Raw genomic sequence first — 27,422 nt, 5'->3', positions numbered from 1 at the left:
GTTGCGTGTATGTCTAATCGTGCAGCCTCAAAAGAGAACGCACAGGAGAGTTTTCTCTCGAAAAAACATGTCAGAATACTCCATTTTAAGGAAATATCTCATCGTGTGAAATTATCTTGTTTTTCCTAAACAACACGTTGTACCTCGAAAAGCTTTGGTGTTGAGTGTATGTCTATGTGTGTATCCTCAGAAGAGAACACACAGGAGAGTTTTCTCTCGAAAGAATATGTAAGAATACCCCGTTACGAGGAAATACAGTGTTGCAATTATAGACAAATAGGTACGTATTAGAAATACTTAAAGTTTACCAGAAGAAATAACACATCATACAATATTATCTTGTATTTCCTAAACAACACGCTGTAACCTCGAAAAGATTTGGTGTTGTGTGTATGTCTAAGCCTGTAGCCTCAAAAGAGAACGTACAGGAGAGTTTTCTCTCGAAATACTATGTCAGAATACCACATTTTTAGGAAATCCCACATCGTGCGGAATTATCTTGTTTTTCCTAAACATTGTAACTCGAAAAGATTTGGTGTTGCGTGTATGTCTAAGCTTCTAGCCTCAAAAGAGAACGCACAGGAGAGTTTTCTCTCGAAAAAACATGTCAGAATACCCCATTTTAAGGAAATCGCTCATCGTGCGAAATTATCTTGTTTTTCCTAAACAACACGGTGTAATTTGAAAAGCTTTGGTGTTGCGTGTATGTCTAAGCGTGTAGCTTCAAAAGAGAATGAAGAGGAGAGTTTTCTCTCGAAAGAATATGTAAGAATACCACGTTATAAGGAAATACAGTGTTGCAGAGTAAGGAAAAATACAGACGTATTAGAAATACTTAAAATTTACGAGAAGAAATAATGCATCGTGCAAAATTATCTTGTTTTTCCTAAACAACACGTTGTAACTAGAAAGGATTTGGTGTTGCATGTATGTCTAAATTTGTAGCTTCTAAAGGGAACCCACAGGAGAATTTTCTCTCGAAAAAATATGTCAGAATACAACGTTTTAAGGAAATACCGCATCATGCGAAATTATCTTGTTTTTCCTAAACACCACCTTGTAACTCGAAAATCTTTGGTGTTGCGTTTATGTCTAAGCATGTAGTCTCAAAAGAGAACGCACAGGAGAGTTTTCTCTAGAAATAATATGTAAGAATTCCACGTTATAACACAATACAGTGTGGCAGAGTAAAAACAAAGAAGTACTTATTAGAAATACTTAAACTTTACGAGAAAAAATAACGCATCATGCAAAATTATCTTGTTTTTCCTAAACAACACATCGTACCTCGAAAAGATTTGGTGTTGCGTGTATGACTAAGCGTGTAGCCTCAAAAGAGAATGCACAGGAGAGTTTTCTCTCGAAAAAATATGTTAGAATACCCCGTTATTAGGAAATCCCGCATCGTGCGAATTTATCTTGTTTTTCCTGAACAACACGTTGTAACTCGAAAATCTTTGGTGTTGCGTGTATGTCTAAGTCTGTAGCCTCAGAAGAGAACGCGCAGGAGAGTTTTCTCTCGAAAGAATATGTAAGAATACCCCGTTACAAGGAAATACAGTGTTGCATATTAAAGACAAATACGTACATATTGGAAATACTTAAACTTTATGTGAAGAAATAACGCATCGTGCAAAATTATCTTGTTTTTCCTAAATAACACGTTGTAACTCGAAAAGATTTGGTGTTGCATATATGTCTAAGCTTCTAGCCTCAAAAGAGTACGCACATGATAGTTTTCTCTCGATAAAACATGTCAGAATACCCCTTTTTAATGAAATCGCAGATGCTGTGAAATTATCTTCTTTTTCCTAAACAACACCTTGTAACTTGAAAGGTTTTGGTGTTGCGTGTATGTCTAAGCGTGTAGCCTCAAAAGAGAACGCACAGGAGAGTTTTCTCTCGAAAGAATATGTAAGAATTCCACATTATATATATATATATATATATATATATATATATATATATATATATAAGAATTCCACATTATAACGGAATGCAGAGTAAAGACAAATACGTACGTATTAGAAATACTTAAACTTTGCTAGAAGAAATAACGCATCGTACTATATTATCTTGTATATCTTAACAACACGTTGTAACCTGAAAAGATTTGGTGTTACTTGTAAGTCTAAATGTGTAGCCACAAAAGAGAACTCACAGGAGAATTTTCTCTCGAAAATATATGTCAGAATACCACGTTTTAAGGAAATCCTGCATCGTGCGAAATTATCTTGTTTTTCTTAAAGATCACTTTGTAACTCGAAAAGCTTTGATGTTGCGTGTATGTGTAAGCGTGTAGCCTCAAAAGAGAACGAAGAGGAGAGTTTTCTCTCAAAAGAATAAGTAAGAATACCACGTTATAAGGAAATACAGTGTTGCAGAGTAAAGACAAATACGTACGTATTAGAAATACTTAAAATTTACGAGAAGAAATAATGCATCGTGCAAAATTATCTTGTTTTTCCTAAACAACACGTTGTAACTTGAAAAGATTTGTTGGTGCGCGTATGTCTGAACGTGGATCCTCAAACGAGAACCCACAGGAGAATTCTCTCTAGAAAAAATATGTCAGAATACCACGTTTTAAGGAAATCAGGCATCGTGCGAAATTATGTTGTTTTTCCTAAACCACACGTTGTTACTCGAAAAGCTTTGGTGTCGCGTGTATGTCTAAGCTTGTAGCCTCAATAGAGAACACACAGGAGAGATTTCTCTCGAAAGAATATGTAAGAATACCACGTTATAAGGAAATACAGTGTTTCAGAGTAAAGACAAATACGTACATATTAGAAATAAGTAAACTTTACTAGAAGAAATGACGCGTCGTGCAAAATTATCTTGTTTTTCGTAAACAACACGTTGCAACTCGAAAAGATATTGTGTTGCATGTATGATTAAGCGTTCAGCCTCAAAAGAGAATTCACAGGAGAGTTTTCTCTCGAAAAATATGTCACAATACCAGGTTTTAAGGAAATCCCGCATCTTGAGAAATTATCTTGTTTTTCCTAAACAACATGTTTTAACTCGAAAAGCTTTGGTGTTGCGTGTATGTCTAAGTGTGTAGCCTCAAAAGAGAACGCACAGGAGTGTTTTCTCTTGTACGAATATGTAAGAATACCACGTTATAAGGAAATACAGTGTTGCAAAGTAAGGACAAATACGTACGTATTAGAAATACTTAAACTTTACGAGAAGAAATAACACATCATGCGAAATTATCTTGTTTTTCCTAAACAAAACGTTGTAACTTGCAAAGCTTTGGTGTTGTGTGTATGTCTAAGCGTGTAGCCTCAAAACAGAACGCACAGGAGAGTTTTCTCTAGAAAAAATATGTCAGAATACCACGATTTAAGGAAATCCAGCATTGTGTGAAATTATCTTGTTTTTCCTAAATAACACGTTTTAACTCGAAAAGCTTTGTGTTGCGTGTATGTCTAAGTGTGTAGCCTCAGAAGAGAACGCAAAGGAGAGTTTTCTCTCGAAACAATATGTCAGAATACCATGTTACAAGGAAATACCGTGTTGCAGAATAAAGTCAAATACGTACGTATTAGAAATAGTTAAAGTTTACGTGAAGAAATAACGCCCCATACAAAATTATCTTGTATTTCCTAAACAACAAGTTGAAATTCGAAAAAATTTGGAGTTGCGTGTACGTTTAAGCTTGTAGCCACAAAAGAGAACGCACAGGAGAGTTTTCTCTCAGAAAAAATATGTCAGAATACCAAGTTTTAAGGAAATACTGCATCTTGCGAAATTATCTTGTTTTTCCTTAACAACACGTTGTAACTCGAAAATCTTTGGTGTTGCGTGTATGTCTAAGCGCGCACCCTCAAAAGAGAACGCACAAGAGAATTTTCTCTCGAAAGAATATGTAAGAATACCACGTTATAAGGAAATACAATGTTGCAGAGTAAAGACAAATACGTACATATTGGAAATAATTAAACTTTACGAGAAGAAATAACACATCGTGCAAAATTATCTTGTTTTTCCTAAACAACACGTTGTAACTCGAAAAGATTTGGTGTTACATGTAGGTCTAAGTAGGTAGCCTCAAAAGAGAATGCACAAGAGTGTTTTCTCTCGAAAAAATATGTCAGAATACCACGTTATAAGGAAATCCTGCATCGTGCGAAATTATCTTGTTTTTCCTAAACAACATGTTGTAACTCAAAAAGCTTTCGCGTTGCGTGTATGTCTAAGTGTGTAGCCTGAGAAGAGAACGCACAGGAGAGTTTTCTCTCCAAAGAATATGTAAGAATACCACGTTACAAGGAAATACAGTGTTGCAGTTAAAGACAAATACGTACATATTAAAAATACTTAAACTTTACCAGAAGAAGTAACACATCATACAATATTATCTTGTAAGAATATGTTAGAATTCCACGTTAAAACTTGTTGTTTAGGAAAAACAACATAATTTCGCATGATGCGCTATTTCCTTAAAACGTGGTATTCTGACATATTTTGTCGAGAGAAAATTCCTTTGTCGGTTCTCTTTTGAGGCTACACGTTTAGACAACCACGCAACACCAAATCTTTTTGAGTTATAACGTGTTGTTTAGGAAAAAAAAAGATAATTTCGCACGATGCGGGATTTCCATAAAACGTGGTATTCTGACATATTTTTTCGAGAGAAAACTCTCCTGTGGGTTCTCTTTTGAGGCTACACATTTAGACATACACGCAACATGAAATCTTTTTGAGTTACAACGTGTTGTTTAGGAAAAACAAGATAATTTTGGATGATGCGTTATTTCTTCTCATAAATTTTAAGTATTTCTAATATGTATGTATTTGTCTTTCTCTGAAACACTGTATTTGCTTATAACGTGGTATTCTTACATATTCTTTCTAGAGTAAACTCTCCTGTGCATTCTCTTTTGAGGCTACACGCTTAGACATACACGCAACACCAAAGCTTTTCAAGTTACAACGTGTTATTTAGGAAAAACAAGATAATTTCGCAGGATGTGTAATTTCCTTAAAACGGGGTATTCTGACATGTTTTTTCGAAGGAAAACTCTCCTGTGCGTTCTCTTTTGAGGTTAGAAGCTTAGGCATACACGCAACACCAAATCTTTTCGAGTTACAACGTGTTATTTAGGAAAAACAAGATAATTTTGCACGATGCGTTATTTCTTCTCGTAAAGTTTAAGTATTTCCAATATGTATGTATTTGTCTTTAATCTGCAATACTGTATTTCCTTGTAACGTGGTATTCTTAGATATTCTTTCAAGTGAAAACTCTCCTGCATGTTCTCTTTTGAGGCTTCACGCTTAGACATACACGCAACTCCACATCTTTTCGAGTTACAACGTGTTGTTTAGGAAATACAAGACAATTTTGTACGATGAGTTATTTCTTCTCGTAAAGTTTAAGTATTTCTAATACGTACGTATTTGTCTTTACTCTGCAACACTGTATTTCCTTGTAACATGGTGTTCTGACATATTCTTTCGAGAGAAAACTCTCCTGTGCATTCTCTTCTGAAGCTACACACTTAGACATACACGCAACACCAAAGCTTTTCGAGTTAAAATGTGTTGTTTAGGAAAAACAAGATAATTTTGCATGATGCAATATTTCTTCTCCTAAAGTTTAAGTATTTCTAATACGTACGAATTTGTCTTTACTCTGCAACACCGTATTCTGTTATAACGTGGAATTCTTACATATTCTTTCGAGAGAAATTTCTCCTGTGTGTTCTATTTTGAGGCTACACACTTAGACATACACACAACACCAAAGCATTTCGAGTTACAACGTGTTGTTTAGGAAAAACAAGATAATTTCGCACGATGCGGGATTTCCTTAAAACGAGGTATTCTGACAAATTTTTTCGAGGGAAAATTCTCCTGTGGGTTCTCTTTTGAGGCTACACATTTAGACTTACAAGCAACGCCAAATCTTTTCGAGTTACAACGTGTTGTTTAGGATATACAAGATAATTTTGTACGATGCGTTATTTCTTCTCGTACAAAGTGTTGTTTAGGAAAAACAAGATAATTTCGCACTATGCGGGATTTCCTTAAAACGTGGTATTCTGACATATTTTCTCGAAAGAAAACTCTCCTGTCCGTTCTCTTTTGAGGCTACACACTTAGACATCCACGCAACACCAAAGCTTTTCGAGTTACAGCATGTTGTTTAGGAAAAACAAGATAATTTCGCACGATGTGGGATTTCCTTAAAACGTGGTATTCTGACATTTTTTTGAGAGAAAACTCTCCTGTGCCTTCTCTTTTGAGTCTACAAGCTTAGACATGCACGTAACACAAAATCTTTTCGAGTTACAACGTGTTGTTTAAGAAAAACAAGATAATTTTGCACAATGCGTTATTTCTTCTCGTAAAGTTTAAGTATTTCCAGTATGTACGTATTTGTCTTTACTCTGCAACACTGTATTTCCTTATAACGTCGTATACTTACATATTTTCGAGAGAAATCTCTCCTGTGCATTCTCTTCTGAGGCTGCACGCTTAGACAAAAACGCAACACCAATGCTTTTCGAGTTACAAGTTGGATAGGAAAAAAAAAGATAATTTCGCACAATGCATGATTTCCTTAAAACGTTGTATTCTGACATACTTTTTCGAGCGAAAACTCTCCTGTTCGTTATCTTTTGAGGCTACACGCTGAGACATACAAGCAACACCAAAGCTTTTCGAGTTACAACGTGTTGTTTAGGAAAAACAAGATAATTTCGCACGAAGCAGGATTTCCTTAAAACATGGTATTCAGACATATTTTTTCGAGAGAAAATTCTCCTGTGTTATCTCTTTTGAGGCTACACATTTAGACATACACGCAACACCAAATCTTGTCGAGTTACAACGTATTGTTTAGGAAATACCAGATAATTTTGTACGATGCGTTATTTCTTCTCATAAAGTTTAAGTATTTCTAATAAGTACATATTTGTCTTTACTCTGCAACACTGTATTTCCTTATAACGTGGTATTCTTACATTTTCTTTCGAGAGAAAACTCCCCTGTGCGTTCTCTTTTGAGGCTACAAGCTTAGTCATGCAGGTATCATAAAATCGTTTCGAGTTACAACATGTTTTTTAGGAAAAACAAGATAATTTTGCACGATGCGTTATTTCTTCTCGTAAAGTTTAAGTATTTCCAATATGTACGTATTTGTCTTTACTCTGCAACACTCTATTTACTTATAACGTGGTATTCTTACATATTCTTTTGAGAGAAAACTCTCCTGTGCGTTCTCTATTGAGGCTGCATGCATAGAGAAAAACGCAACCACAAAGCTTTACAAGTTACACCAAGTTGTTTAGGAAAAAATATATAATTTCGCACGATGCAGGATTTCCTTAAACATTGTATTCTGACATATTTTTTCTTGAGAAAACTGTCCTGTGCGTTCTCTTTTGAGGCTGCACGCTGAGACATACAAGCAACACCAAAGCTTTTCGAGTTACAACGTGTTGTTTAGGAAATACAAGATAATTTTGTACGATGCGTTATTTCTTCTCATAAAGTTTAAGTATTTCTAATACGTACGTATTTGTCTTTAATCTGCAACACTGTATTTCCTTATAACGTGGTATTCTTACATATTCTTTCGAGAGAAACCTCTCCTGTGAGTTTTCTTTTGAGGCTACACGCTTAGACATACATGACACACCAAATCTTTTCGAGTTACAACGTGTTGTTTAGGAAATAGAAGATAATTTTGTATGATGCGTTATTTCTTCTCCTAAAGTTGATGTATTTCTAATATGTACGTATTTGTGTTTACTCTGAAAAACTCTATTTCCTTGTAACGTGGTATTCTTACATATTCTTGAGAGAAAACTCTCCTGTGCATTCTCTTTTGAGGCTACACACTTAGACATACACGCAACACCAAACCTTTTCGAGTTAAAACATGTTTAGGAAAAACAAGATAATTTCGCACGATGCAGGATTTCCTTAAATCGTGGTATTCTGACATATTTTTTCGAGAGAAAACTCTCCTGTGCGGTCTCTTTTGAGGCTACACGCTTAGACATACACGCAACACCAAATATTTCGAGTTACAACGTGTTGTTTAGGAAAAACAAGATAATTTTGCATGATGCCTTATTTCTTCTCGTAAAGTTTAAGTATTTCCAATAAGTACGTATTTGTCTTTACTCTGAAACACTGTATATCCTTATAACGTGGTATTTCTACATATTCTTTCGAGAGAAAACTCTCCTGTGCATTCGCTTTTGAGGCTACACACTTAGACATACACGCAACACCAAAGCTTTTCAAGTTATAAAGTGTTGTTTAAGAAAAACAAGATAATTTTGCACGATGCGGGATTTCCCTAAGACGTGGTATTCTGACATTTTTTTGAGAGAAAACGCTCCTGTGTGTTCTCTTTTGAGGCTACACGCTTAGGCATACACGCATCACCAAATCTTTTCGAGTTACAACATGTTGTTTAGGAAAAAAAAAGATAATTTCGCATGATGCGGCATTTATTAAAACGTGGTATTCTGACATATTTTGTCAAGAGAAAATTTCCTGTGGGTCCTCTTTTGAGGCTACACGTTTAGACATAAACGCAAAACCAAATCTTTTGGAGTTACAACATGTTGTTTAGGAAAAACAAGATAATTTCCAACGATGCGGGATTTCCTTAAAACGTGGTATTCTGACATATTTTTTCGAGAGAAAACTCTCCTGTGCGTTCTATTTTGAGGCTACACGATTAGACATACACGAAACACCAAATCATTTCGAGTTACAACGTGTTGTTCAGGAAATACAAGAAAATTTTGTACGATGCGTTATTTCTTCTCGTAAAGTTTAAGTATGTCTAAAATGTAGGTATTTGTCTTTAGTCTGCAAAACTGTATTTCCTTGTAACGTGGTATTAGTACATAATCTTGCGAGAGAAAACTCTCCTGTGCATTCACTTTTGAGGCTACATGCTTAGACATACACGTAACACCAAAGCTTTTCGAGTTACAACGTGTTGTTTAGGAAAAATAATATAATTTCGCATGACGCAGGATTTCCTTAAAACATGGCATTCTGACATATTTTTTCGAGAGAAAATTCTCCTGTGGGTTCGCTTTTGAGGCTACACATTTAGACATACACACAACACCAAATCTTTTTGAGTTACAACGTGTTGTTTAGGAAAAACAAGATAATTTCCAACGATGCGGGATTTCCTTTAAACGTGGTATTCTGACATAATTTTTCTAGAGAAAACTATCCTGTGCGTTCTCTTTTGAGGCTACACGCTTAGACATACAATCCTCAAAAGAGAACCCACAGAGGAATTTTCTCTCGACAAAATATGTCAGAATACCACGTTTTAAGGAAATCCCGCATCTTGCGAAATTATCTTTTTTTTTCCTAAACAACACGTTATAACTCGAAAAGCTTTGGTGATGCGTGTATGTCTAAGCGTGTAGCCTCAAAAGAGAACACACAGGAGAGTTTTCTCTCCAAAGAATATGTAAGAATACCACGTTACAAGGAAATACAGTGTTGCAGCATAAAGACAAATAAGTATGTATTAGAAATACTTAAAAATTATGAGAAGAAATAAAGCATCGTAAAAAATTATCTTGTATTTCCTAAACAGCATGTTGTAACTCGAAAAGATTTTGTGTTGCATGTATGTCTAAGCATGTAGCCTTAAACGAGAACGCAAAGGAGAGTTTTCTCTCGAAAAAATATGTCAGAATACCACGTTTTAAGGAAATCCCGCATCGTGCGAAATTATCTTGTTTTTCTTAAACAACATGTTGTAACTCGAAAAGCTTTGGTGTTGCGTGTTTGTCTAAGCGTGTAGACTCAAAAGAGAACGCACAGGAGAGTTTTCTCTCGAAAGAATATGTAAGAATACCATGTTATAAGGGAATACAGTGTTGCAGAGTAAAGACAAATAAGTATGTATTGGAAATACTTAAACTTTAGGAGAAGAAATAAAGCATTGTGCAAAATTATCTTGTTTTTCCTAAACAACACGTTGTAACTAGAAAAGATTTTGTGTTGCATGTATGTCTAAGCTTGTAGCCTCAAAAGAGAAGCTACAGGAGAGTTTTCTCTCGAAAAATATGTCAGAATACCACGTTTTAAGGAAATCCTGCATCGTACGAAATTATCCTGTTTTTCCTAAACAACACGTTGTAACTCGAAAAGCTTTGGTGCAGCTTGTATGTCTCAGCATGTAGCCTCAAAAGAGAACACACAGGACAGTTTTATCTCAAAAGAATCTGTATGAATACCACGTTATAAGGAAATACAGTGTTGCAGATTAAAGACAAAAACGTACATATTCGAAATACTTAAACTTTACGAGAAAAATAAGGCATCATGCAATATTATCTTGTTTTTTCCTAAACAAGACGTTGTAACTCGAAAAGATTTTGTGTTATGTGTATTTTTAAGCTGGTAGTCTCAAAAGAGAATGCACAGGAGAGTTTTCTCCCGAAAAAATATGTCAGAATACCACGTTTTAAGGAAATCCCGCATCATGCGAAATTATCTTGTTTTTCCTAAACAACAGGATGTAACTCGAAAAGCCTTGGAGTTGCGTGTATGTCTAAGCGTTTAGCCTCAAAAGAGAATGCACAGGAGAGTTTTCTCTCGAAAGAATATGTAAGAATACCACGTTATAAGTAAATACAGTGTTGCAGAGTAAAGACAAATACGTATGTACTAGAAATACTTAAACTTTACGAGAAGAAATAACGCATCGTGCAATATTATCTTGTTTTTCCTAAAGAACACGTTGTAACTCTTAAAGATTTTGTGTTACATGTATGTCTAAGCTGGTAGTCTCAAAAGAGAATGCACAGGAGAGTTTTCTCTCGAAAAAATATGTCAGAATACCACGTTTTAAGGAAATCCCGCATCGTGCGAAATTATCTTGTTTTTCCTAAACAACAGGATGTAACTCGAAAAGCCTTGGAGTTGCGTGTATGTCTAAGCGTTTAGCCTCAAAAGAGAACGCACAGGAGAGTTTTCTCTCGAAAGAATAAGTATGAATACCACGTTATAAGTAAATACAGTGTTGCAGAGTAAAGACAAATACGTATGTACTAGAAATACTTAAACTTTACGAGAAGAAATAACGCATCGTGCGAAATTATCTTGTTTTTCTTAAACAACAGGATGTAACTCAAAAAGCCTTGGAGTTGCATGTATGTCTAAGCGTTTAGCCTCAAAAGAGAATGCACAGGAGAGTTTTCTCTCGAAAGAATATGTAAGAATACCACGTTATAAGTAAATACAGTGTTGCAGAGTAAAGACAAATACGTATGTACTAGAAATACTTAAACTTTACGAGAAGAAATAACGCATCGTGCGAAATTATCTTGTTTTTCTTAAACAACAGGATGTAACTCGAAAAGCCTTGGAGTTGCGTGTATGTCTAAGCGTTTAGCCTCAAAAGAGAATGAACAGGAGAGTTTTCTCTCGAAAGAATATGTAAGAATACCACGTTATAAGTAAATACAGTGTTACAGAGTAAAGACAAATACGTATGTACTAGAAATACTTAAACTTTACGAGAAGAAATAACGCATCGTGCAATATTATCTTGTTTTTCCTAAACAACATGTTGTAACTCGAAAAGCTTTGGTGATGCGTGTATGTCTAAGCTTGTAGCCTCAAAAGAGAACACGCAGGAGAGGTTTCTCTTGAAAGAATATGTAAGAATACCACGTTACAAGGAAATACAGTGTTGCAGAGTAAAGACAAATACGTACATATTAGAAATACTTAAACATTACGAGAAGAAATAAAGCATCGTAAAAAATTATCTTGTATTTCCTAAACAACACATTGTGACTCGAAAAGATTTGGTGTTGCATGTATGTCTAAGCATGTAGCCTTAAAAGAGAACGCACAGGAGTGTTTTCTCTCGAAAAAATATGTCAGAATACCACGTTTTAAGGAAATCCCGCATCGTGCAAAATTATATTATTTTTCCTAAACAACACGTTGAAACTCGAAAAGCTATGGTGTTGCGTGTATGTCTAAACGTGTAGCCTCCAAAGAGAAGCCACAGGAGAATTTTCTCTCGACAAAATATGTCAGAATACCACGTTTTGAGGAAATCCCGCATCATGCGAAATTATCTTGTTTTTCTTAAAGAACAAGTTGTAACTCAAATAGATTTTGTGTTGCGTGTATGTCTAAGCTTGTAACCTCAAAAGAGAATGCACAGGAGAGTTTTCTCTCCAAAAAATATGTCAGAATACCACGTTTTTAGGAAATCCTGCATCGTGCGAAATTATCTTGTTTTTCTTAAACAGCACATTGTAACTCGACAAGTTTTGGTGTTGCGTGAATGTCTAAGTGTGTAGCCTCAAAAGAGAACGCACAGGAGAGTTTTCTCTTGAAAGAATATGTAAGAATACCAAGTTATAAGGAAATACAGTGTTGCAGATTAAAGACAAATACGTACATATTGGAAATATTTAAACTTTACGAGAAGAAATAACGCATCATGCAAAATTATCTGGTTTTTCCTAAACAACATGTTGTAACTCGAAAAGATTTGCTGTTGCGTGTTTGACTAAGCGTGTAGCCTCAAAAGAGAACGCACAGGAGAATTTTCTCTCTAAAAAATATGTAAGAATACCACGTTTTAAGGAAATCTTGCATCGTGCGAAATTATCTTGTTTTTCCTTACAACATGTTTAACTCGAAAAGCTTTGGAGTTGCGTGTATGTCTAAGTGCGTAGCCTCAAAAGAGAATGCACAAGAGAGTTTTCTCTCGCAGGAATGTGTAAGAATACCACGTTAAAAGGAAATACAATTTTGCAGAGTAAAGACAAATACGTACATATTAGAAATACTTAAACTTTATGAGAAGAAATAACGCATCATACAAAATTATCTTGTATTTCTTAAACAACACGTTGTAACTCGAAAAGATTTGGTGTTGCATTTATAACTAAGCGTATAGCCTCAAAAGAGAACGCACAGGAGAGTTGTCTCTCGAAAGAATATGTAAGAATACCACGTTATAAGGAAATTCAGTGTTGCAGAGTAAAGACAAATACATAAGTATTAGAAATACTTAAACTTTACGAGAAGAAATAACGCATCTTAAAAAATTATCTTGTATTTCCTAAACAACACGTGGTAACTCGAAAAGATTTGGTGTTGTGTGTATGTCTAAATGTGTACCCTCAAAAGAAAATGCACAGGAGAGTTTTTTCTCCAAAAAATATGTCAGAATACCACGTTTTAAGGAAATCCTGCACCTTGCGAAATTATCTTGTTTTTCCTAAACAACACGTTGTAACTCAAAAAGCTTTGGTGTAGCTTGTATGTCTCAGCGTGTAGCCTCAAAAGAGAACTCACAGGAGACTTTTCTCTCGAAAAAATATGTCAGAATAGGACGTTTTAAGGAAATCCTGCATCGTGCGAAATTATCATTTTTTCTAAACAACTTATTTTAACTCGAAAAACTTTGGTGTTGCATTTTTGTCTAAGCTTGCAGCCTCAAAAGAGAACACACAGGAGAGTTTTCTCGCGAAAGAATATGTAAGAATACCATTTTATAAGGCAAAGCAGTGTTGCAGATTAAAGACAAATACGTACATATTTGAAATACTTAAACTTACGAGAAGAAATAACGCATCATGCAAAATTATCTTGTTTTTCCTAATCAACACATTATAACTCGAAAAGATTTGGTGTTGCATGGTTGTCTAAACGTGTAGCCTCAAAAGAGAACCTACAGAGGAATTTTGTCTCGACAAAATATGTCAGAATACCACGTTTTAAGGAAATCCCGCATCTTGCGAAATTATCTATTTTTTCCCTAAACAACATGTTGTAACTCGAAAAGCTTTGGTGATGCATGTATGTCTAAGCGTGTAGCCTCAAAAGAGAACGCACAGGAGAATTTTCTCTAGAAAGAATATGTAAGAATACCACGTTACAAGGAAATACAGTGTTGCAGCGTAAAGATAAATACGTACATATTAGAAATACTTAAACATTATGAGAAGAAATAAAGCATCGTAAAAAATTATCTTGTATTTCCTAAACAACACGTTCTAACTCGAAAAGATTTGGTGTTGCGTGTATGTCTAAGCATGTAGCCTTAAAAGAGAATGCACAGGAGAGTTTTCTCTCGAAAAAATATGTCAGAATACCACGTTTTAAGGAAATCCCGCATCGTGCAAAATTAAATTATTTTTCCTAAACAACACGTTGTAACTCGAAAAGCTATGGTGTTGCGTGTATGTCTAAACGTGTAGCCTCCAAAGAGAAGCCACAGGAGAATTTTCTCTCGACAAAATATGTCAGAATACCACGTTTTGAGGAAATCCCGCATCATGCGAAATTATCTTGTTTTTCTTAAAGAACAAGTTGTTACTCGAATAGATTTTGTGTTGCGTGTATGTCTAAACTTGTAACTCGAAAAGCTTTGGTGTTGCGTGTATGTCTAAGCGTTTAGCCTCAAAAGAGAACGCACAGGAGAGTTTTCTCTCAAAAGAATATGTAAGAATACCATGTTATAAGGAAACGCAGTGTTGCAGATTAAAGAAAAATACGTACATATTGGAAATACTTAAGCTTATGAGAAGAAATAACGCATCGTGCAAAATTATCTTGTTTTTCCTAATAAACACGTTATAACTTGAAAAGATTTGGTGTTGCGTGGTTGTCTAAACGTGTAGCCTCAAAAGAGAGCCCACAAAGGAATTTTCTCTCGACAAAATATGTCAGAATACCACGTTTTAAGGAAATCCTGCATCTTGCAAAATTATCTTTTTTTTTTCCTAAACAACACGTTGTAACTCGAAAAGCTTTGGTGATGCGTGTATGTCTCAGCGTGTAGCCTCAAAAGAGAACGTGCAGGAGAGGTTTCTCTCGAAAGAATATGTAAGAATACCACGTTACAAGGAAGTACAGTGTTTCAGAGTAACGACAAATACGTACATATTAGAAATACTTAAACATTACGATAAGAAATAAAGCATCGTAAAAAATTATCTTGTATTTCCTAAACAACACGTTGTAACTCGAAAAGATTTGGTGTTGCGTGTATGTCTAAGCATGTAGCCTTAATGGAGAATGCACAGGAGAGTTTTCTCTCGAAAAAATATGTCAGAATAAAACGTTTTAAGGAAATCCCTCATCGTGCAAAATTATCTTGTTTTTCCTAAACAACACGTTGTAACTCGAAAAGCTATGGTGTTGCGTGTATGTCTAAACATGTAGCCTCCAAAGAGAACCCACAGGAGAATTTTCTCTCAACAAAATATGTCAGAATACCACGTTTTGAGGAAATCCCGCATCATGCGAAATTATCTTGTTTTTCTTAAAGAACAAGTTGTAACTCGAAAAGATTTTGTGTTGCCTGTATGTCTAAGCTTGTAACCTCAAAAGAGAACGTACAGGAGAGTTTTCTCTCCAAAAAATATGTCAGAATAACACGTTTTTAGGAAATCCTGCATCGTGCGAAATTATCTTGTTTTTCTTAAACAACACTTTGTAACTCAAAAAACTTAAGTGTATCTTGTAGGTCTCAGCGTGTAGCCTCAAAAGAGAACGCACAGGAGAGTTTTCTCTCAAAAGAATATGTAAGAATACCACGTTATAAGGAAATACAGTGTTGCAGAGTAAAGACAAATACATACGTATTAGAAATACTTAAACTTTACTAGAAGAAATAATGCATCGTAAAAAATTATCTTGTATTTCCTAAACAACACGTTGTAACTCGAAAGGATTTGGTGTTTTGTGTATGTCTAAATGTGCAGCCTCAAAAGAGAACCCACAGGAAAATATTCTCTCGAAAAAATATGTCAGAAAACCATGTTTTAAGGAAAACATGCGAAATTATCTTGTTTTTCCTAAACAACATGTTTTAACTCGAAAAGCTTTGGTGTTTCTTGTATGTCTCAGCAGTAGCCTCAAAAGAGAAAGCACAGGAGAGATTTCTGTCGAAAAAATATGTCAGAATACCACGTTTTAAAGAACTACCGCATACTGTGAAATTATCTTGTTTTTCTTAAACAACACGTTATAACTTGAAAAGATTTGGTGTTGCATGGTTGTCTAAACGTGGAGCCTCAAAAGAGAACCCACAGAGGAATTGTCTCTCGACAAAATATGTCAGAATACCATGTTTTAAGGAAATCCCACATCTTGCGAAATTATCTTTTTTTTTTTTCCTAAACAACACGTTGTAACTCGAAAAGCTTTGGTGATGCGTGTATGTGTAAGCGTGTAGTCTCAAAAGAGAACGCACAGGAGAGTTTTCTCTCGAAAGAATATGTAAGAATACCACGTTACAAGGAAATACAGTGTTTCAGAGTAAAGACAAATACATACGTATTAGAAATACTTAAACTTTATGAGAAGAAATAAAGCATTGTAAAAAATTATCTTGTATTTCCTAAACAACACGTTGTAACTCGAAAAGATTTGGTGTTGCGTGTATGTCTACGCATGTAGCCTTAAAGGGAACACAAAGAAGAGTTTTCTCTCGAAAAATATATGTCAGAATACCACGTATTAAGAAATCCCGCATCATGCTAAATTATCTTGTTTTTCTTAAACAACACATTGTAACTCGAAAAGCTTTGGTGTTGCGTGTATGTCTAAGCGTTTAGCCTCAAAAGAGAACGCAAAAGAGAGTTTTCTCTCGAAAGAATATGTAAGAATACCACGTTATAAAGAAATACAGTGTTACAGATTAAAGACAAATACGTACATATTAGAAATACTTAAACTTTGCGAGAAGAAATAACGCATCATACAAAATTATGTAGTATTTCCTAAACAACACATTGTAACTCAAAAAGATTTGGTGTTGTGTGTATTTTTAAACGTGTAGCCCCAAAAGAGAACCCACAGGAGAATTTTCTCTCGAAAAAATATGTCAGGATACCACGTTTTAAGGAAAACCCGCATCGTGCGAAATTATCTTGTTTTTCCTAAACAACAAGTTATAACTCGAAAAGCTTTGGTGTTGCGTGTATGTCTAAGCGTGTAGCCTCAAAAGAGAATGCACAGGAGAGTTTTCTCTCCAAAGAATATGTAAGAGTACCACGTCATAAGGAAATACAGTGTTGCAAGTGTAAAGACTAATACTTACATATTAGAAATACTTAACTTTACGAGAAGAAATAAATCATCTTGCAAAAATTATCTTGTTTTTCCTAAACAACACGTTGTAACTCGAAATATTTGGTGTTGCGTGTATGTCTAAGCATGTAGCCTCAAAAGGGAACGCACAGGAGAGTTTTCTCTCAAAAAAATATGTCAGAATACCACGTTTTAAGGACATCCTGCATCATGCGAAATTATCTTGTTTTTCCTTAACAACATATTTTAACACAAAAAGCTTTGGTGGTGCGTGTATGTCTAAACGCGTAGCCTCAAAAGAGAATGCACAGGAGAGTTTTATCTCGAAAGAATATGTAAGAATACCACGTTACAAGGAAAGACAGTGTTGCAGAGTAAAGACAAATACATACATATTAGAAATACTTAAACTTTACGGGAAGAAATAGCGCATCATACATAATTATCTTGTATTTCCTAAACAACACGTTGTAACTCGAAAAGATTTGGTGTTGCGTGTATGTCTAAACGTGTAGCCTCAAAAGTGAACTCACAGGAGAATTTTCTCTCGAAAAGTATGTCAGAATACCACGTTTTAAGGAAATCCCGCATAGTGCAAAATTATCTTGTTTTTCCTAAACAACACGTTGTAACTCGAAAAGCTTTGGTGTTGCGTGTATGTCTAAGCGTGTAGCCTCAAAAGAGAACGCACAGGAGAGTTTTTATTCGAAAGAATATGTAAGAATATCTCATTACAAGGAAATACAGTGTTGCAGTGTAAAGACAAATACGTATATATTAGAAATACTTAAACTTTATGAGAAGAAATAATGCACCGTACAAAATTATCTTATATTTCCTAAACAGCACGTTGTAACTTGAAAAGATTTGGTGTTGCATGTATGTCTAAACGTGTAGCCTCAAAAGAGAACCCACAGGAGAATTTTCTCTCGAAAAATATGTCAGAATAACACGTTTTAAGGAAATCCTGCATCGTGCAAAATTATCTTGTTTTTCCTAAACAACACGTTGTAACTCGATAAGCTTTGGTGTTGCTTGTATGTCTCAGCGTGTAGCCTCAAAAGAGAACGCACAGGAGAGTTTTCTCTCGAAAGAATATGTAAGAATACCACGTTTTAAGGAAATACAGTGTTGCAGAGTAAAGACAAATACGTACGTATTAGAAATACTTAAACTTTAGGAGAAGAAATAACGCATCGTGCAATATTATCTTGTTTTTCCTAAACCACACGTTGTAACTCGAAAAGATTTAGTGTTGCGTGTATGTCTAAGCTTGTAGCCTCCAAAGAGAATGCACAGGAGAGTATTCTCTCGAAAAAATATGTCAGAATACCACGTTTTAAAGAAATCCCGAATCGTGCGAAATTATCTTGTTTTTCTTAAACAACACATTGTAACTCGAAAAGCCTTGGTGTTGCGTGTATGTCTAAGTGTGTAGCCTCAAAAGAGAATGCACAGGAGAGTTTTCTCTCGAAAGAATATGTAAGAATACCACGTTATAAGAAAATACAGTGTTGCAGAGTAAATACAAATACGTATGTATTACAAATACTTAAAGTTTACCAGAAGAAATAATGCATCGTAAAAAAAAAAAATATCTTGTGTTTCCTAAACAACACATTGTAACACGAAAAGATTTGGTGTTGTATGTATGGCTAAGCTTGTAGCCTCAAAAGGGAACGCACAGGAGAATTTTTTTCTCGAAAAATATGTCAGAATACCACGTTTTAAAGAAATCATGCATCGTGTGAAATTATCTTATTTTTCCTAAACAACACGTTGTAACTCGAAAAGCTTTGGTGTTGCGTGTATGTCTAAGCATGTAGCCTCAAAGGAGAACGCACAGGAGAGTTTACTCTCGAAAAAATATGTCAGAATACCACGTTTTAAGATAATCCCGTTTCGTGCAATATTATCTTATTTTTCCTAAACAAAACATTGTAACTCGAAAAGCTTTGGTTTTGCGTTTTTGTCTAAGCATGCAGCCTCAAAAGAGAACGCACAGGAGAGTTTTCTCTCAAAAGAATATGTAAGAATACCACATTATAAGGAAATAAAGAGTTGCAGAGTAAAGAGAAATTCGTACTTATTGGAAAGTCTTAAACTTTACGAGAAGAAATAACGCACCGTACAAAATTATCTTGTACTTCCTAAACAACACGATGTAACTCGAAAAGATTTGGTGTTGCATGTATGTCTAAGCGTGTAGCCTAAAAAGAGAATTCACAGGAGAGTTTTCACTCGAAAAAAGTATGTCAGAATACCATGTTTTAAGGAAATCCCGCATCGTGCGAAATTATCTTGTTTTTCTTAATATGTTGTAACTCGAAAAGTTTTGGTGTTCTGTGTATGTCTAAGCGTGTAGCCTCAAAGGAGAACGCACAGGAGAGTTTTCTCTCGAAAGAATATGTAAGAATACCACGTTATAAGGAAATACAGTGTTGCAGAGTAAAGACAAATACGTACATATTAGAAATACTTAAACTTTATGAGAAGAAATAATGCATCATAAAAATTTTCTTATATTTCCTAAACAACACGTTGTAACTAGAAAAGATTTGATGTTGTGTGTATGTGTAAATATGTAGCCTCAAAAGTGAAACCACAGGAGAATTTTCTCTCGAAAAAATATGTCAGAATACCATGTTTTAAAGAAATCCTGCATCATGCGAAATTATCATGTTTTTCCTAAACAACACGTTGTAACTCGAAAAGCTTTGGTGTCGCATATATGTCTAAGCGTGTAGCCTCAAAAGAGAATGCACAGGAGTGTTTTCTATCGAATAAATATGTCAGAATACCACGTTTTAAGAAAATATCGTATCGTGCGAAATTATCTTGTTTTTCCTAAACAACTTGTTGTAACTCGAAAAGCTTTGGTGTTGCGTTTTTGTCTAAGCGTGCAGCCTCAAAAGTGAACGCACAGGAGAGTTTTCTCTCAAAAAATATGTCAGAATACCACGTTTTAAGGAAATCCCGCATTGTGCGAAATTCTCTTGTTTTTCCTAAACATCACATTGTAACACCAAAAACTTTGGTGTTGCGTGTGTGTCTAAGCATGTAGCCTCAAAAGAGAATGCACCGGAGAGTATTCTCTCAAAAGAAAATGTAAGAATACCACGTTATAAGGAAATACAGTGTTGCAGAGTAAAGACAAATATGTATTTATTAGAAATACTTAAACTTTATGAGAAGAAATAACGAATCGTACAAAATTATCTTGTATTTCCTAAACAACACGTTGTAACTCAAAAAGATTTGGTGTTGCGTGTATGTCTAAACGTGTAGCCGCTAAAGAGAAACCACAGGAGAATTTTCTCTCGAAAAAATATGTCTGAATACCACGTTTTAAGGAAATCCTGCATCGTGTGAAATTATCTTGTTATTCCTAAACAACACGTTGTAACTCGAAAAGCTTTGGTTTTGCTTGTATGTCTCAGCGTGTAGCCTCAAAAGAGAATGCACAGGAGAGTTTTGTCACGAAAAAATATGTCAGAATACAACGTTTTAAGGAAATACAGTGTTGCAGAGTAAAGACAAATACGTACATATTGGAAATACTTAAACTTTACGAGATGAAATAACGCATCGTGCAAAATTATCTTGTTTTTCCTAAAGAACATGTTTTAACTCGAAAAGCTTTGGTGTTGCGTGTATGGATAAGAGTGTAGCCTCAAAAGAGAACGCACAGGAGAGTTTCCTGTCGAAAAAATATGTCAGAATACCACGTTTTAAGGAAATCCTGCATCATGCGAAATTATCTTGTTTTTCCTAAACAACCCGTTTTAACTCGAAAAGCTTTGGTGTTGCGTGTATGTCTAAGTGTATAGCCTCAAAAGAGAATGCACAGGAGAGTTTTCTCCCGCAAGAATATGTAAGAATACCACATTACAAGGAAATATAGTTTTACAGAGTAAAGACAAATATGTACATATTAGAAATACTTAAACATTACGAGAAGAAAATAAGGCATCGTAAAATATTATGTTGTATTTCCTAAACAACACGTTGTAACTCGAAAAGATTAGGTGTTGTTTGTATGTCTAAATGTGTAGCCTCAAAAGAGAACCCACAGGAGAATTTTCTCTGGAAAAAATATATCAGAATACTACGTTTTAAGGAAATCCTGCATCGTGCGAAATTATCTTGTTTTTCCTAAACAACACGTTGTAACTCGAAAAGCCTTGGTGTTGCGTGTATGTCTAAGTGTGTTCCTCAAAAGAGAATGTACAGGAGAGTTTTCTCTTGAAAAAATATGTCAGAATAGCACGTTTTAAGGAAATCCCGCATCGTGCGGAATTATCTTGTTTTTCTTAATCAACACGTTGTAACTTGAATACCTATGGTGTTGCGTGTATGTCTAAGCGTGGAGCCTCAAAAGGGAACGCACAGGAATATGTAAGAATATGTAACAATACAACGTTGTAAGGAAATACAGTGTTGCAGAGTAACGACGAATACATACATATTGGGAATACTTAAACTTCACGAGAAGAAATAACGCATCGTGCAAAATTATCTTGTTTTTCCTAAACAACACGTTGTAACTCGAAAAGATTTTTTGTTGTGTGTATTTCTAAGCTTGTAGCCTCAAAAGAGAATGCACAGGAGATTTTACTCTAAAAAAATATATCAGAATACCATGTTTTAATGAAATCCCGCATCTTGAGGAATTATCATGTTTTCCTTAAACAACATGTTATAACTGGAAAATCTTTGGTCTTGCGTGTATGTCTAAGTGTGTAGCCTCAAAAGAGAACACACAGGAGAGTTTTCTCTCGAACGAATATGTAAAAATACCACATTATCAGGAAATACAGTGTTGCAGAGTAAAGACAAATAAGTACGTATTGGAAATACTTAAACTTTACGAGAAGAAAAACTTTACGCATCGTGCAAAATTATCTTGTATTTCCTAAACAACACATTGTAACTCGAAAAGATTTGTTGTGGCATGAATGTCTAAGCGATTAGCCTCAAAAGAGAACGCACAGGAGAGTTTTCTGTCGAAAAAATATGTCAGAATACCACGTTTTAAGGAAATCCCGCATCGTGCGAAATTATCTTGTTTTTCCTAAACAACACGTTGTAACTCAAAAAACTTTGGTGTTGCGTGTATGTCTAAGCATGTAGCCTCAAAAGAGAATGCACAGGAGAGTATTCTCTAGAAAGAAAATGTAAGAATACCACGTTATAAGGAAATACAGTGTTGCAGAGTAAAGACAAATACGTACATATTAGAAAAACTTAAACTTTATGAGAAGAAAAAACACATCGTACAAAATTATCTTGTATTTCCTGAACACCTCGTTGTAACTCGAAAAGATTTGGTGTTGCGTGTATGTCTAAACGTGTATCCTCAAAAGAGAACCCACAGGAGAATTTTCTCTCGAAAAAATATGTCAGATTACCACGTTTTTAGGAAATCCTGCATCCTGCGAAATTATCTTGTTATTCCTAAACAACACGTTGTAACTCAAAAAGATTTGGTGTTGCGTGTATGTCTCAGCCTGTAGCCTCAAAGGAGAACGCACAGGAGAGTTTTCTCACGAAAAAATATGTCAGAATACAACGTTTTAAGGAAATGCCGCATCTTGGAAATTATCTTGTTTTTCTTAAACAACACGTTGTAACTCGAAAAGCTTTGGTGTTGTGTGTATGTCTAAGCCTGTAGTGTCAAAAGAGAACGCAGAGGAGAGTTTCCTCTCAAAAAAATATGTCAGAATACCACGTTTTAAGGAAATCCCTCATCGTGAGAAATTATCTTGTTTTTCTTAAGCAACACATTGTAACTCGAAAAACTTTGTTGTTGGGTGTATGTCTAAGTGTGTAGCCTCAAAAGAGAACACACAGGGGAGTTTTCTCTTGAAAGAATATGTAAAAATACCACGTTATAAGGAAATATAGTGTTGCAGAGTAAAGACAAATACGTACATATTGGAAATACTTAAACTTTACGAGAAGAAATAACGCATCGTGCAAAATTATCTTTTTTTTCCTGAACAACACGTTGTAACTCGAAATGATTTGGTGTTGCGTGTATGTCTAAGCATGTAGCCTCAAAAGAGACAGCACAGTAGAGTTTTCTCTCGAAAAAATATGTCAGAATACCACGTTTTAAGGAAATCCTGCATCGTGCGAAATTATCTTGTTTTTCCTAAAGAACATGTTTTAATTCGAAAAGCTTTGGTGTTGCGTGTATGTCTAAGTGTGTAGCCTCAAAAGAGAATGCACAGGAGACTTTTCTCTCGCAAGAATATTTAAGAATACCACGTTACAAGGAAATACAGTTTTGCAGAGTAAAGACAAATATGTACATATTAGAAATACTTAAACTTTACGAGAAGAAATAATGCACCTTACAAAATTATCTTGTATTTCCTAAACAACACGTTGTAACTTGAAAAGATTTGTTGTGGCGTGAATGTCTAAGCGTTTAGCCTCAAAGGAGAACACACAGGAGAGTTTTCTGTCGAAAAAATATATCAGAATACCACGTTTTAAGGATATCCTGCATCGTGCGAAATTATCTTGTTTTTCTTAAACAACAGGTTATAACTCGAAAAACTTTGGTTTTCTGTGTATGCCTAAGCGTGTAGCCTCAAAAGAGAACACACAGGAGCGTTTTCTCTTGAAAGAATATGTAAGAATACCACATTATAAGGAAATACAGTGTTGCAGAATAAAGAGAAATACGTACTTATTAGAAATACTGAAACTTTACGAGAAGAAATAATGCCTCATGCAAAATTATCTTGTTTTTTCTAAACAACTCGTTGTAACTCGACAAGCTTTGGTATTGCGTGTATGTCTAACCGTGTAGCCCCAAAAGAGAACACACAGGAGAGTTTTCTCTCGAAAGAATATGTAAGAATACCACGTTATAAGGAAATACAGTGTTGCAGAGTAAAGACAAATACTTACATATTAGAAATACTTAAACTTTAGGAGAAGAAATAAAGCATCGTGCAATATTATCTTGTTTTTCCTAAACAACACGTTGTAACTCGAAACGATTTGGTGTTGCATGTATGTCTAAGCTTGTAGCCTCAAAAGAGAACGCACAGGAGAGTTTTCTCTCGGAAAAATATGTCAGAATACCACGTTTTAAGGAAATCCCACTTCGTGCGAAATTATGTTGTTTTTCTTAAACAACACGTTGTAACTCGAAAAATTTTGGTGTTGCCTGTGTGTCTAAGCGTGTAGCCTCAAAAGAGAATGCACAGGAGAGTTTTCTCTCGAAAGAATATGTAAGAATACCACGTTATAAGAAAATACAGTGTTGCAGAGTAAAGACAAATACGTACGTATTACAATTACTTAAAGTTTAAGAGAAGAAATAATGCATCATAAAAAAATATCTTGTATTTCCTAAACAACACATTGTAACTCGAAAAGATTTGGTGTTGTGTGTATGTCTAAGCTTGTAGACTCAAAAGGGAACGCACAGGAGAATTTTTTCCCGAAAATTATATCAGAATACCACGTTTTAAAGAAATCTTGCATCGTGTGAAATTATCTTGTTTTTCCTAAACAACACGTTGTACCTCGAAAAGCGTTGGTTTTCCATGTATGTCTAAGCGTGTAGCCTCAAAAGAGAATGCATAGGAGAGTTTACTCTCGAAAAAATATTTCAGAATACTACGTTTTAGAAAATCCCATATAGTGCAATATTATCTTGTTTTTCCTAAACAACACATTGTAACTCGAAAAGCTTTGGTGTTGCGTTTTTGTCTAAGCATGCAGCCTCAAAAGAGAACGCACAGGAGAGTTTTCTCTCGAAAGAATATGTAAGAGTACCACTTTATAAAGAAATAAAGTGTTGCAGAGTAAAGACAAATACATACCTATTGGAAATTCTTAAACTTTACTAGAAGAAATAACGCATCGTACAAAATTATCTTGTGCTTCCTAAACAACACATTGTAACTCGCAAAGATTGGTGTTGCGTGTATATCTAAGCGTTTAGCCTCAAAGGAGAACGCACAGGAGAGTTTTCACTCGAAAAAGATATGTCAGAATACCACGTTTTAAGGAAATCACGCATCGTGCGAAATTATCTTGTTTTTCTTAAACAACACATTGTAACTCAAAAAGTTTTGGTGTTCCGTCTATGTCTAAGCGTGTAGCCTCAAAGGAGAATGCACAGGAGAGTTTTCTCTCGAAAGAATATGTAAGAATACCACGTTATAAGGAAATACAGTATTGCAGAGTAAAGACAAATACGTACTTATTAGAAATACTTAAACTTTACGAGAAGAAATAATGCATCATAAAAATTATCTTGTATTTCCTAAACAACACGTTGTAACTAGAAAAGATTTGGTGTTGTGTGTATGTGTAAATGTGTAGCCTCAAAAGAGAATGCACAGGAGAATTTTCTCTCGAAAAAATATGTCAAAATACCACGTTTTAAAGAAATCCTGCATCATGCGAAATTATCTTGTTTTTCATAAACAACACGTTGTAACTCGAAAAGCTTTGGTGATGCGTGTATGTCTAAGCGTGTAGCCTCAAAAGAGATTGCACAGGAGAGTTTTCTATCGAAAAAATATGTCAGAATACCACGTTTTAAGAAAATCCCATATCGTGCGAAATTATCTTGTTTTTCCTAAACAACTTGTTGTAACTCAAATAGCTTTGGTGTTGTGTTTTTGTCTAAGCGTGCGGCCTCAAAAGAGAAAGCACAGGAGAGTTTTCTCTCGAAACAATATGTAAGAATACCACATTATAAAGAAATACAGTGTTGCAGAGTAAAGACTAATACGTACATATTGGAAATACTTAAACTTTACAAGAAGAAAGAACACATCGTGCAAAATTATCTAGTTTTTCCTAAACATCATGTTGTAACTCAAAAAGATTTGGTGTTGCGTGTATGTCTAAGCTTTTAGCCTCAAAAGAGAATGCACAGGAGGGTTTGATCTCGAAAAAAAAAATGTCAGAATACTACGTTTTAAGGAAATCCCGCATTGTGCGAAATTATATTGTTTTTCCTAAACAACACATTGTAACTCGAAAAGCTTTGGTGTTGCATGTATGTCTAAGCGTGTAGACTCAAAAGAGAATGCACAGGAGAGATTGCTCTCGAAAGAATATGTAAGAATACCACGTTATAAGGAAATACAGTGTTGCAGAATAAAGACAATTATGTATGTATTAGAAATACTTAAACTGTACGAGAAGAAATAATGCATCGTACAAAATTATCTTGTATTTCCTAAACAACACGTTGTAACTCGAAAAGTTTTGGTGTTGCGTGTATGTCTAAGCTTCTAGCCTCAAAATAGAACGCACAGGAGAGTTTTCTCTCAAAAAAAACATGTCAGAATACCCCGTTATAAGGAAATCGCACATCGTGCGAAATTATCTTGTTTTTCCTAAACAACATGTTGTAACTCGAAAAGAATTGGTGTTGCGTGTATGTCTAAACATGTAGCCTCAAAAGAGAACGCACAGGAGAGTTTTCTCTTGAAAAAATACGTCATAATACCACGTGTTAAGGAAATCCTGCATCTTGCGAAATTATCTTGTTTTTCCTAAACAACACATTGGAACTCGAAAAACTTTGGTGTTGCGTGTATGTCTAAGCATGTAGCCGCAAAAGAGAATGCACAGGAGAGTTTTCTCTTGAAAAAATATGTACTAATACCACGTTCTAAGGAAATACAGTGTTGCAGAGTAAAGACAAATACGTACGTATTAGAAATACTTAAAATTTACAAGAAGAAATAACGCATCGTGCAAAACTATCTTGTATTTCCTAAACAACACGTTTTAACTCGAAAAGATTTGGTGTTGTGTGTATGTCTAAGCATGTAGCCTCAAAGGAGAACGCACAGGAGAGTCTTCTCTCGAAAAAATATGTCAGAATACCATGTTTTAAGGAAATCACGCATCGTGGGAAATTATCTTGTTTTTCCTTAACAACATATTTTAACTTGAAATGTTTTGGTGTTGCGTGTATGTCTAAGCGTGTAGCCTCAATAGAGAACACATAGGAGAGTTTTCACTGGAAAGAATATGTAAGAATAAAACGTTATAAAAAAATACAGAGTAGCATATTAAAGACAAATACGTACATATTGGAAATACTTAAACTTTATGAGAAGAAATAACGCATCGTGCAAAATTATCTTTTTTTCCTAAATAACACGTTGTAACTCGAAAAGATTTGGTGTTGTGTGTATGTCTAAGCTTCTAGCCTCAAAAGAGAACGCACAGGAGAGTTTTCTCTCGAAAAAAACATGTCAGAATATCCTGTTATAAGGAAATCGCACATCGTGCGAAATTATCTTGTTTTTCCTAAACAAAACGTTGTAACTTGAAAAGCTTTGGTG

The sequence above is a fragment of the Apodemus sylvaticus genome, chromosome 21 (assembly GCF_947179515.1).
Source record: "Apodemus sylvaticus chromosome 21, mApoSyl1.1, whole genome shotgun sequence".
Lineage (NCBI taxonomy): Eukaryota > Metazoa > Chordata > Mammalia > Rodentia > Muridae > Apodemus > Apodemus sylvaticus.
The sequence above is the reverse complement of the archived record's forward strand: the minus strand, read 5'-3'. Positions refer to the sequence as shown.